The sequence below is a fragment of the Tetrao urogallus genome (assembly GCF_951394365.1).
Source record: "Tetrao urogallus genome assembly, chromosome: 1".
NCBI lineage: Eukaryota > Metazoa > Chordata > Aves > Galliformes > Phasianidae > Tetrao > Tetrao urogallus.
Window position 1 is genome coordinate 61,495,811 of NC_136813.1, and position 12,238 is coordinate 61,508,048.

Here is a 12,238-nt window from a genome sequence, read left to right on the forward strand (position 1 = left end):
GTCAGCAAGTAAAAGGCAGTAACAAAGCAGAGCAAAACATGTAACAAATTCAATGAGCATCTATTATCAGCCTGATTACACACTGCACCATACAGAGTCCTAATGATTTCATTGAGGCTCCATGCAGCATAAGGAGTCTCCCATGCAGATTAGTTTACAAGATCAGGGTCTCCATATGGAACACCTCCTCCCTCCGCCCCTTCCCGTTCTGTAGAGAACAGTGTAAAACAAAGGTCTGCCTTCTTGCTTATCTGCAAGGTTTTAGTGGCCTGTAGTTACATGTGATGATTCAAACAATAATAACTAAACAAAGAGATCTCAGTGCTATTTCAAATCTATCGGTTTTTCTTAGCTGGGTCACTCACTGTAACCCACTCTGCCCAGTCACCTCTCCAGTAGTCATTTTGATGCACTCTGCCAAAGTACTCTGTACAAATGCTTAAACTCATATTGCTCTGTTCCTAGGAATAGCTTCACAGAGTGAAAGCTCTGAGTGTGTAATACTGCGTGAAAAAAATCAAATGTCAGAAACTTCATATTGATACTTTGATCAGAAGCAACATGAGTCTGAAAGTTTTTGAACAACAAACCATTTGAGAGTGTGTAACACGCTTGTGAAAATATTCATAGCATAATTAGATAAATAACAGATCCAGTGTCTATTTTTACTTTCCCTTGATGAGAAGCTTTGCAGGAGAGACTGCTGGTAGTTAATTCTCCCTAACAACAATCTGTGTAATCACAAACCCCAATTAGCTGTGCCTGTTCTATGCTATACAAACTATTTCCTTAGCGCTTCACATCACTACTTTGTAATTAGCTTTCATCTACACGAGCTTTGACTAAAAAAATATAAAAGAGTGTAAGTGATTGTACTGCCACTCAGTATTCTGCAAAATAATCGCTAGCGATTTCAATCAGATTAATTTTATCACCCGTATTAAGGAAAATTACCTCCCTCTTCACTCTCTACAGCTGAGGGCTATTTCATTTCCTGAGATGTTCATAAAAGCATAATATAAAGCAATCTGTAATTGTAAATATCCTTCCCTAATAACTTTGAGATATTTCCTTAATACATCTTTACATTTGGAGTTTCCGTTCCATAAAATACAGTAACAAGTGCTCTATTATGTTTTAAGTGTGTGCTGTTAAGCTGGACAACTTAGCGCTGTCCTTCCTGTTTTTACATAGGGTTATATTTAACTTGCAGATAATGGGAACAAGGTTTAAAAGTGATGGAGCGGAATAATGGCGTTACAGCAATAATATATCTTGCCTTTGTGAGGAATAGAACTTTACGGCCTATTTCAGGTCAGCCAACACCAATTCCATTTTTCACAGCCTGACAACTTTCACCTTCACCCACACTCCAGGTAGGTATTAAAAACTACTTTGCAAACAAGGCTGAGGTTTGGCTGAGTCAGTGCTCTGAAACTGGGAAAAACCCTTCTAACACTTAAATCTGAGTAAAATAAGGTAAAAATAACAATAATAATAAAAGTAGGCAACCTGTAATACCTGCATTGCACTGGCTTGAGTGAAGAACTTTTCAGGTACTTGTAGAACAAAGCAAGATGCTCACATGGGTCACTTAAGGGAAGTCTCTTCAGCAGTGTTTAATTTCTGCAGGGAAGATGCTGCATTAGCAGAGATTTAGCACCCATTTACTGGAAATATGGGGTTTATGCTACAACAAACACAGCACCTGATCAGCAACAAGGTTCATTAAGGTGCTAAGGCTACCAGCACTTTTTGTCCTGAATGTACCTGTGTATTGCAAATAAACAAATAAATAAAAACAAACAAAAATACATGAAAATTTAAAAATCCCAAAAGCCTCAGTACCTAAATTCATTGTCAGCTATTCATGTATGTGTTTGCACTTCAGGGCTTTCCCCCAGCATCCTCAGCTTCACAATAGCGATACAGGGTGAGCGATACAGAATGTGCGCCACTCACACGATCAGATCAACGCTGCCCAAAGCCGTTCAAAGCTGACCCTGCTCTTCTCAAAGCAGTCTTTAAGCCTTCGAAGGGAAAGGCACCTCGTTGCCTGAGCAGCCTCATTTATATGTGCTCTGCATTTTGCTTTAGCTGGCTTATCCCTTGGCCTGTCACACTCTCCCCTTCTCTCTGCAGCTTGAGAGCTGTCTGCACACAGGAAGCCCACCTGTCATGTTGCAGAGTTGACTAAAACACGACAAAGATTGAGGTGGGAGGGGGAGCATCCCTATTGGAGAGGGGAAACCACTGCCTGCTGCAGAGCTTGTACTGCTCTCTAAAAGCAAAGCCCCAGGGGAAAAATGAGGTGCTGAGACCTCACGCAGAAAATCACAAGGGTTTCTCCAGCACTCTACAACACTGCATTCCTCAGCATTTTGAGACTCTGTGCTATGCATGAGATGAAGAATAACACATCTTGAAATGTATCTTGAAATCTTGTGAATGGGGAGAGGGTCATTAGAGAGGTGATACACTTTTTCAGTGTCATAGTGTCAGGATATGGAGGATGTTACAGATAAGCTCACTGGAATTAAATGTATTGTACTCACCTTTTGAGCAGGCAAAGGAAGAAGCTCATTCTCATCTAGAACAACACCCAGACCATTTGCAAACAGAACTCTTTGTGGATATGGATGCGACACACCAGATAGGCTGCCATGGGTTCATTTCCTTTGCTATTCACTTAAGACGGAGGACAGATATGTAACTTGCACTCTTTCCCACTATATATGTTTCCATAATGGGTGAAATCACCAATGACCATATTTCACACCGCACTTGAGCATGACAGAGCCCTAACAACATATCATCAGACAGTGATTTTCAATTCCTGAGGAATCCCTGTGCCTGAATCCTTCCCAAGGATAGTGCCAAGGAAGCAGCCTGGAGCTGGTACATCCCCACACATCTCAGGTATTCCCAGAAGAGCTAGTCTCCACCTCCTTTCTGCTTAAGGAGCGCCCATGGAAAGGGCAAATCAGGCAGAAACACTGAATCCCCTGGGCAAAACAAGACAGAATCACTGTGAGAAGAAAGGCTGCAGTTCATATGCCTCCAGAGAAACTCAAACACATGCTGAATTTTCAGTTTCTCACACTGTGAGTTTGCCACTTCTGAGAAAGCCGAATAACAAACAAAGTCACCTATTACAGTTATACAGATGTTACATCCTTGTTGTTTCATAGTGTAAGGAAATAAAGTGAAACTAGTCAAAGTTCAGAATCCCTAGCAAATATCTGAAATTCTTTTTATGTGGAACAAGGATGCAGCTAGAGCTGAAAGAACATGTGTTTTCAGTCCCAGTGAAAATTTCACTGTCTTCGCATTTGCTTTTATCCCAATTTGGAACAGAAAGTCAAACATCAACTACTGAAACTTCTGAAAATCACAAAGTTCAGAAATGTCAAAACATGCCACTTCCCTATTTCTGATCTAAAGGAAATGCTGTATATTACAAAACTGCAACACAGAATAACAGTTTTTGAAAGAAACCAAAGCATTTTATTTTAGCTCAGTTCAATATCAGTGTAAGTCCCACTGAAATGATCCTGATATCTCACAAGGACTGACATTTAAATGTCTTACATTTTCCACTATAGACAGTTTTTGTGAGTGAGCCACAAGGTACATCACCACATCAATCCCCAGGCTCACCCTATATAGGACATCCAGCTGCATCCTTTGAAATGTAACCCAGCTATGGAGATGTTTGTGTACAGATCTTGACCATCAGGGTATTAGGTACCATGACACTACAGGGCAACACAGACAACTGCTGAACAGACCTGAAATAACATGTTTGCTTAGTTTAGCAAGCCAGAGGGGGTTGAGTTGTGTTGATCCAGTCCCACGCAAGACAATCTTTTCCACACTGCTACGAGCTGGCAGTGTAATTGTAATACATGTCATGCTCATGCACAGTGGTCATTCTTAAAGATACTCTGGATTTAATTGGAGTAAAATAACATTCACTACTGAATAGCTATATTGTGGATCTCTGTTGTGTTATCATTATAAATTAGAATACTTGGAGTTACTTTACTGAGATAAAGTTAGCTAAGATAATGACAAGTTTTCTGACCACTATAAATACATAATGCTGTCACGTTTAAACTACTAGATAATTAATGCAGAGCCAGCTGCTACTAATATATGGCACTAAGACTTGTTAATACAAGGTTCTAATAAAGCTGTTAATACTGATAATACCATACAGCATTTAAAACTGTTGCAAAGTTTTCCTTAGGATTGTCTCCTTGCTATGGAGGGTTTAGTTACATTTCGGATTTCTTTTTATAATTAACCTCTAACAGCATACATCATGTTATCCGTCACAAATAAAGTCAGACCTTGCCTCAAGGTTCCTGCAGTTTAAAAGGCAAGAACTAGTCAAGATGTGTTAGGGATGTAAACCAAGCAGGATTCATTAATTGTCTTCTAATAGGAGCCAGAGACCCAGTCAAGCACGGGAATTCATTGTTGTATGCACACTACAGACAAAGAAAAGACAGTATATGTCTAGAAGAGCTTTGTTTTGAATAATATATCTTAAGCATATCTTAGTGAAACTGTTCTTTTCTTTCTTGTAAACTTCTCTTTTTTCTGTTGTTCACTCAAACCCAAGAAAACTTGCAGTGGGTATGGCCATTTAAAGACCCAGTCAAAACCTCTTGAAATGTATGGAAGTTTTCAAGTTTTTTTCTTAAAAACTGAAATCCAGTTATACAGTTGCCTGAGGAATATCCTACTGTAAATGAAAGGAAGGCATTCTCTATTAATTCAGATCATCTAACAATAAAGCTAACTGAAAATGAGAATAGTTCTGATCACCAGAGTCAAAAATTGGTATTCCAACCAGTTTCAGAACAGAAATTGGTTTGCCTCCATTTTACTAAATTATACTGTTCAGTAGTTAGAAACTCATTTTATAAGCAAATACATACTTACCTATTTTTTAAGGCTCTGACCCACTGCTCATCTTAATGGCTTATAACTAAGAGTGTTCCAAGTGGTTGATACCATCTGTCTGAATCTGCTAGACAAAAGGGTAGTGGACTAGAAATGTGGCTCTAGCTCATTTAGTTCATATTCAGGAAACTGTAACATTAGGCTTCACTATGGAACACTGTTGAAATATTATGAAAGCCAAATGATTGTTTTTCCTTAACCGGGAAAAAAACAAAACAAAACAAAACAAAACACACCAACAACTAATTAATCAAGAATAAAGAACGACATGGTAGCTTTGGATTGTTATTCTCTAGTCCCTCCCTATGGATGGGCATTGAAATAGCCTGTCTTCTAGGAATTCAAAAAGGGGCACAGAAGGAGAAAAGTAGATTTCTCAGTGCCCAAGGTTAAAGCCATCTCACTAAAGTAAAGGGAAGAGGAAAGGGGAGTGAGTAGCATTATGTCTGTGGACCAGGTTTGCAAGGCCTGTGTGTTTTAGCTGTGTATAGCCCTATGGTTAGTTCCCTTGTGAGTTCAAGGAATACAATCATCCCCAGTAAGTGTAAAAGACTGTCAGTGATAGACAGAAAAATCCTATCTGCTGCTGGAAGTGTCGGAGGACCATTCAGTGCACAGATGATAACTGCCTTCAGGCATAAGCAAAAGGGAAGCTTGTGTGGGTGACCAACACAGTTCCTGACATGACACTGAATATTAAGGATAAGAAAGATCAAGGCCTCATTTTATAGAACTCAAGGTTAATATTCTAGAAGCCCACTTAGAGCATGGTTTTCGCCCAAAGAGTTAACTTTGATTAAAACCTTTTTTAATATAAAAGGTCCAATTTAGTAATGATTTGTGTCCCTGAACAAATCAACTTAATAGCACAATTTCTGGAAATATTACAAGCAGGGAGATAAGTTTCACATTCATCAAAGCAGTTTAAACCCTTTTTTTTTTTTTTTTTTTTTAGAAGCATTAAAAAGATTTAGCAGTTTAAGGGGAGATCAAGGATATTTTCACACAATTATTTGAAATTATTAAAAATTCCCTCTGCTTTTTCTAAAATGTACGTTGTGGTGCCAGTAGGGGAGCTCTGACAGGACTGTAGACAATGTTCTTTTTTCTCTTTTTTTTCTTTTTTGACACTTTTTGGAGTTGCTTTAAGGATCTACTCTGGCCATTTGGATCCACAGTTTTCTTGTTCCCTTATGAAACACATATTATTAGTAATAATTGGAAGAATAAGAAAATTATTTGTCTCAAGACACTGCTAAGTATACTTACTCACCAAACTTTACCAACCAACAAGTTGTCTTTAAAAAGATGGTGTTAGCAAGATTTTTTTCTCCTCAGTAAGAGGGTTGATCATAAAGTTTAGATCATGGTGAAGACTAACAAATACTTTTTTTTCACAAGTTGATTACACGCACTCCCAGCTGCTGCATAACACAGTTTGTCTAGGCTTTGTAGTGCTTATCCCTTGGCTGCCCATGTCCCTGTGGTAGTTCTGAGCACCTTCATTGAAAGAAAGCAATATAATATTATTTTCCCCCCAAATCTCATGTCCTGATTCAGGCAACACTGTTAAACATACAAAGAACAAAGTTTCTATAAATCCTCTGTGATTCAGCCCTGCAACATCCATCAAAATTAAAATTTCTTCTCAATCCAATCTAGTTAAAATTAATTAAAGGCACTTGATTTGAACCAGCTCACCATACTGTCAACCTAATCAATTTGTCTTATTCTAGATAAAACTATTCCTGCTTGCTAAAGGTATGCACGTTCTGATTTCTTCTCTTGCCTCTGAATATTAATATACTACCCAGAAGTCAGATGAGATCACTTTTCTTAGTCAATACTTCAGCTTTTCATGAAAATATGCGAGTCTCTTCTTACTCTTTTTCCAGCATTTCCTCACAAATGCCCGTGCTTTCAGAATTTAAAATGGTAGCTATGGTACCTGAAAGCATTGGTCTCACCATGACATAGAGCTGAAACAGTCTTTCCAGGAACTCCTTCAGCATCTTGGGAGATACATGATCTGTGCTATGTAAGAAAGTGAATCTGCAGGAAAAGAGATGGGGAAAACGATCACTGGAAGAAAGAACACGCACTGGAAATGTTTAGCTTGCACAGATAAACAACCAGCATTTAATGACACCATAAATCATCAGACAAAATTTTTGTCTTCTTCCACTGCATGGACTGTCAGATATTATAGGACAGTGATTGTACATAATACATGCCTGTGTATTGAATGAAAGGAGGAAATTAAAAATAATAATCTGAGAAATATTTCTAATCTACTCAAAAGTGCAAGGAGGTTTCCTTCTTCTTCTGTGCTCCCAACCCTTTATCTGCTTGCTCATATTCTCCTTCTGTTTGACAAAGAGAGCTTAGCAGGTGAGATATATACGGATACACGTGCACAAACATACAAACATGTACACACACACACATGTGTTTGAACTGAACATGCACTCATTTCACATTTTGGAAGGACTTTGTTTTCCTAGAAACTATTATTCTGTCTTTCTCCCAAGAAACATTGTAAATAGAAGGGAAAAAAAAAAAAAAAAAAAAAAAAAGGAAAAAAAAAAGGCACAACAAAAAGCACTACCATGCAGCTTCTTAATAAGGCAAAGAAAATACCTAGCCCAGTCAGATAGAGAAGATATAACATAGGTAAATCAAGGAAATCAGGTTCTCATCAGATTATGCTTCTTCCTGTACGGTTTTTTGTTTTTCTTTTTTTAAATATGAATTCCTCCATTAAGGATTATCACTTTGAACATCTCATGACCAGTGCTACGTAAGTAGAATCAGTTTACTAGCACCCTCCATTTCTACTGTAACTTTCATCAAAACATCTCAAAGGATGTTACCACAATATAGGGATCCTTCAGTGCCAGCCTAAGTACTACCAGCTCTTTTCTTATGAGTAAAATCACAACTGTTTTTCATCAAGGACAGTAAAAGCAACCCGTTTGCTTTCCCCTCCTCACTTTCCATGTCATAGACATGTTTGTTCCCATCTCTATAGCTTGCTCTAGTCAGAGAATTAAGTACGTTGAAAAATTATCTGTGCTTTGGGGTCAAAGGAGAAAATAGTTCAGCGAAGTCAGTCTCCAGCTGTGATTCACCAAACAGCAGAACATAAGGGAACATCAGGGCTGCTGAAGCTATCAATGCCATTAAATATCTACTCGTCACCTTAGAATAATTCCGATCTATGATCCTGCCTCTTCTAGGGCTAGGATGAAAAATAAAATCTTTATTCACCTGCTCAAGGTCACAGGAAAAGTCAGCAGAGAAGTTACAATCCCATAAATCTGCTTGCTGGGTCTTCATTTTTCCAATAGATGCACCCTGTTTGAAAAAGCCCTTAGAAACTTTTCTCTGGCTTGCTTCTCAAGATATATAATTGCACATTTCTCATGGCATTTTAATCACTTCTGAAAGTACTGTCTGGAATTGCAAAGTTATTTGAAGACAAAACAATCTCCAGCACTTATTGTCTAAACCAGGATGAACATGGAAGTCTGCATTGTTCACAGGCACATTAACTAGGCCCTCTCCCTCCCTCTCCCTTAAACTGGATGCCAAAAGATGCATGATCCACTTTCTGAACCAGGTCACCTTTAAGAGCACGGTGACATGCCATAGAATTACTCGCCAGTCCTCACCACAGATGTCTGCGAGTGCAAAGCCTGTGACAAAGGACTGAAATGACAGCACTTTGACTCACTTCTACATTGTGTTTGTTTAGGAAGGTCCTAGAAATTGTATTTCACCAACCACATTCGCTATCAACACACAATTATCTGGCTTAATCATGTGGAACAGTGGCAAATTCACCTGGGGCTTAAGAACTAATGACATTCTCGTCTGAGCTGCTTTAGTGAAATGGCCTAGCACCTGAAGCAGGAACAGCAAGATTGCTCAAGAAAATTTGGTTTTCTTTTTTCATTTCACAGCATAGGGGCTCCGCTCAAATCAACAAACGCTCCTGATTAAATAGCTGTGGTAGTTGACTTATTTGCACTTGTGTGTATGGCTCTGAATGTACATTGAGAATCCCTAACCTTTACAGGAAAAGAATTGTCTGTGACTTGTTTTTAATACACTGTCCTTTTGACACAGAAAATAGTCAAATAATTTGGTATTTGATAAGTTTGCTATGATGAGATCTGTAAGTGTGGGTAACCCCAAATACAGCCCAAACTAGCACAGGGGCAAGAGGGAAAAAAAACAAGGGGAAGGTGGCTGGGGAGGGAAGAGAGAAAAAGAAAAAGAAAGGTACAAAAAAATCCACACCTTTCCTTACACTGAATATATTTGTATCTATTTTTGTCTGCTGCCTGGGCAGGGACATTTAAATTCTGCTTGCTCAACAGAAATTCAGACCCTCATGTTGGCCTTCCCCCCCCTAATATACAGGAGATGAGTTGTGTTGCTGCTGACTATGCCACTCTATCTCAAAAGTTTACAGGCTTGTAAGACGAGAAATTGAGTGTTCAGGGCTCCTGAATGCTTCAGGAAAGGAGCAAGAAGGGTTGTGGGATCATTCATTCCTTTTATTTTGACTGTGGGGAAAGAAAAGAAAAACCCACAACATGAATAAAGTCTAAAAAAAAGAAAACAACATCTAGAGAGATATAGCAGTTGAGAATTTCCTACTCATCTTTCATAGTCACCTTTAGCATTTCATGCTCAAGGACTTTCTGTCCTTGAACAAAATACCCGTAGACTTGCATGGACAACTACAAAACAAGGCAGCTCCAAAAAATCAGCTTGTTGTGACCACTTTGTTTCCTATGAAAATTAATTAGTATTAACTACAATATGAGCATTGGCTGAGATTGCTATAGAGCCAAAATTTAGTTCATATGAATAAACTACACAGCCACCTACTTAAAATTAATTCTGCATTCTATTACTAATAATATTTTATCCTACTAATGCAGCATCTGCACCAAGCTACATTTATTTATAGCAGAAGCCCCACATACAGCCTCTGTATCCTGATTACTCATGTAAGACTACAAGAAGCACTCGAGTGAGCTTGTACACAAAGCCATTCTTGCTGGGTAAGCCTATGTATCCCAAATTTTTGAAGCTCAGGGCTGTACTATTTATTGTCTGGCCCACTGTAAAAAGATTTGACCACAGATCTTTAGTAATTACTGAAGGAATCATTAATTCAGGATTGCAGATAGGCAGGTCATGTGCAAATATGCTTTTCCCCTTGGCTTAGTGCACGGACTGGCCAATCTGGGCATGAGAGTCTCGTTGAAAGGTACAAAAAACATGTCTAGTTTTGGAACCATAAAGCAAGAAAACAGCAATAGTTTAAAAGGCTTACAAAGAAGTTACTCAAATATGGCCACAGATTGAGTTTGATTCGAAGCTAGTCTGCAGAGGACCCAGCTGCTGACATGTCATGCCACTTAAGGGTAAAGAGCTGAAGTCTGCAGCAAATAGACTGAGACTGGAAAGAGCAGAGAAGCAAAGTTATTCAAGCTAGCTTTAATGTAATATTCAAGCATGTCAAGAAGCAGCTACAGCTATTTCATTTAGTGTGGTGCTCTAATTGCTACCCCAACATAAAACAAAGCAAAACAGGAATTTTTGAGGCTAATGAGGGAATTCAGTTCTTTATAGCAAATAATTTGTTCTGCAGAATGCTGAAGTTTACCTGGAGAAGCCCATTTGGGACAGCCATCAAAATAAGCACCTGGAGAGTAAGTCCAACTTCCTGACTTGAAGTATGTGCTTTTTGAATGTTTTCAGTGTTTCCATAAGACTCCACTGTGCCATGCCTTAATACCAGAGTATCTGACGTCTCAGGGAAAAGAAGATGGTTACCAGAGTGATTGTATTTTGGTGACAGATTATAGGATAACTGCAGTTAGCGTGGGTTTGTGTGGCTTCGATAACATCAGCAAATCAAGGGCAATTTAGCCAATGAACTTGACAATATGAGGACACAATGAAGTCATTTTGTGCCATCAAAAGGGTGTCACTGTGATACAGGGAGAAAGTGACTTCTAAGCAGTCTTACCCTATAGTCATGAGGGCATTTTGCTGTTAAGGTTGTAGAACTGGTTAAATATGAGAAGCAGAAAATGTGAGATTGCATGCATTAATGCAGGTATTTATATGAATCCTATCAGTACAGTGTTTCATGCCAGTCCCTACACAGAAGTTACTATACATACCGTCACTTATCACCAATGCTGGGCTTCATCAGGCATGTCTGAATCAGGAAATAATATGGTAATTTTCACAATCACCAAGTGGAAAATATTTATGTGCAGCAGTTTAACATATCTGTATTTTTTATTTCTAAGATTGTACCTGATGACATAATAAGAGTTTGGGTTTAAATAACAGCTGAATGAGTTCAAGAAGAAAAAAAAAAAAAAAAAGAAAGAAAAAAAAATCTGCACTGGTAGAAAGCTTCTTTATAAAAAATATTTTCCACGTTCATCGGGATTGCCAGCCTGGGGCAAGCTTAATTAAAGTCAATGGAGAAAAAAATTGAATACTTAAAAGTGCTATTTGGGGCTCACAGAGCTTGAATGACTCAAAATATGAAATATTCAATTACTAATAATTGTGAGGTTTTGTTTGGTGAGCATTTTGTCACTCACTCCACACCTCAGCTCCTTCTCCTTTCTTTCTTTGCTACACAAATGGGTTAAAAGAGAAGACAATTAGCAGCTCAGCTCCAGGGGTGAAGAAGCACCCAGGTTTCCCCAACACTTTGCTCTTTGTCTTCTTCATCTCTCCTATTGAAGCACAGCAACCTCATGCTTGCCGCTTGCATGCTTCCTCCTTCCCTCTCCTACAAATACATGCTATCTCCCCTCCGTCTTGCTTTTCGCTTGTTCAGAGTGTGATCATGATTCATGAGGCGATGATCTGGCTTTGAACGTGACCTTACATTTAGCAGCTCTGTTGGCTCAGGTGCCTAAGAGAGTTTGAATTGCTTACTGACTTGGGCACGCTATTTAACAAACCCAAATGCTTTGAATGGTGATTCGGAGGAAATGATGCCAGGACTTGCTTTTCAACACAAGCTCAACAGGCCTTGTAAATAGAAAATCTGTTGGGTGAGGACGATGAAACTTGAAACAGTCTTATTTGCTGAAATGATTTTATTTACTAGAGGAAGTGAGCTCAAATTTAAATATATGCCCTGCCCAAAAGTTCATCTCATTCCAAATATTGAGTTTAATATCAAGGGAAGCACAACTCATTGGAATTGAAC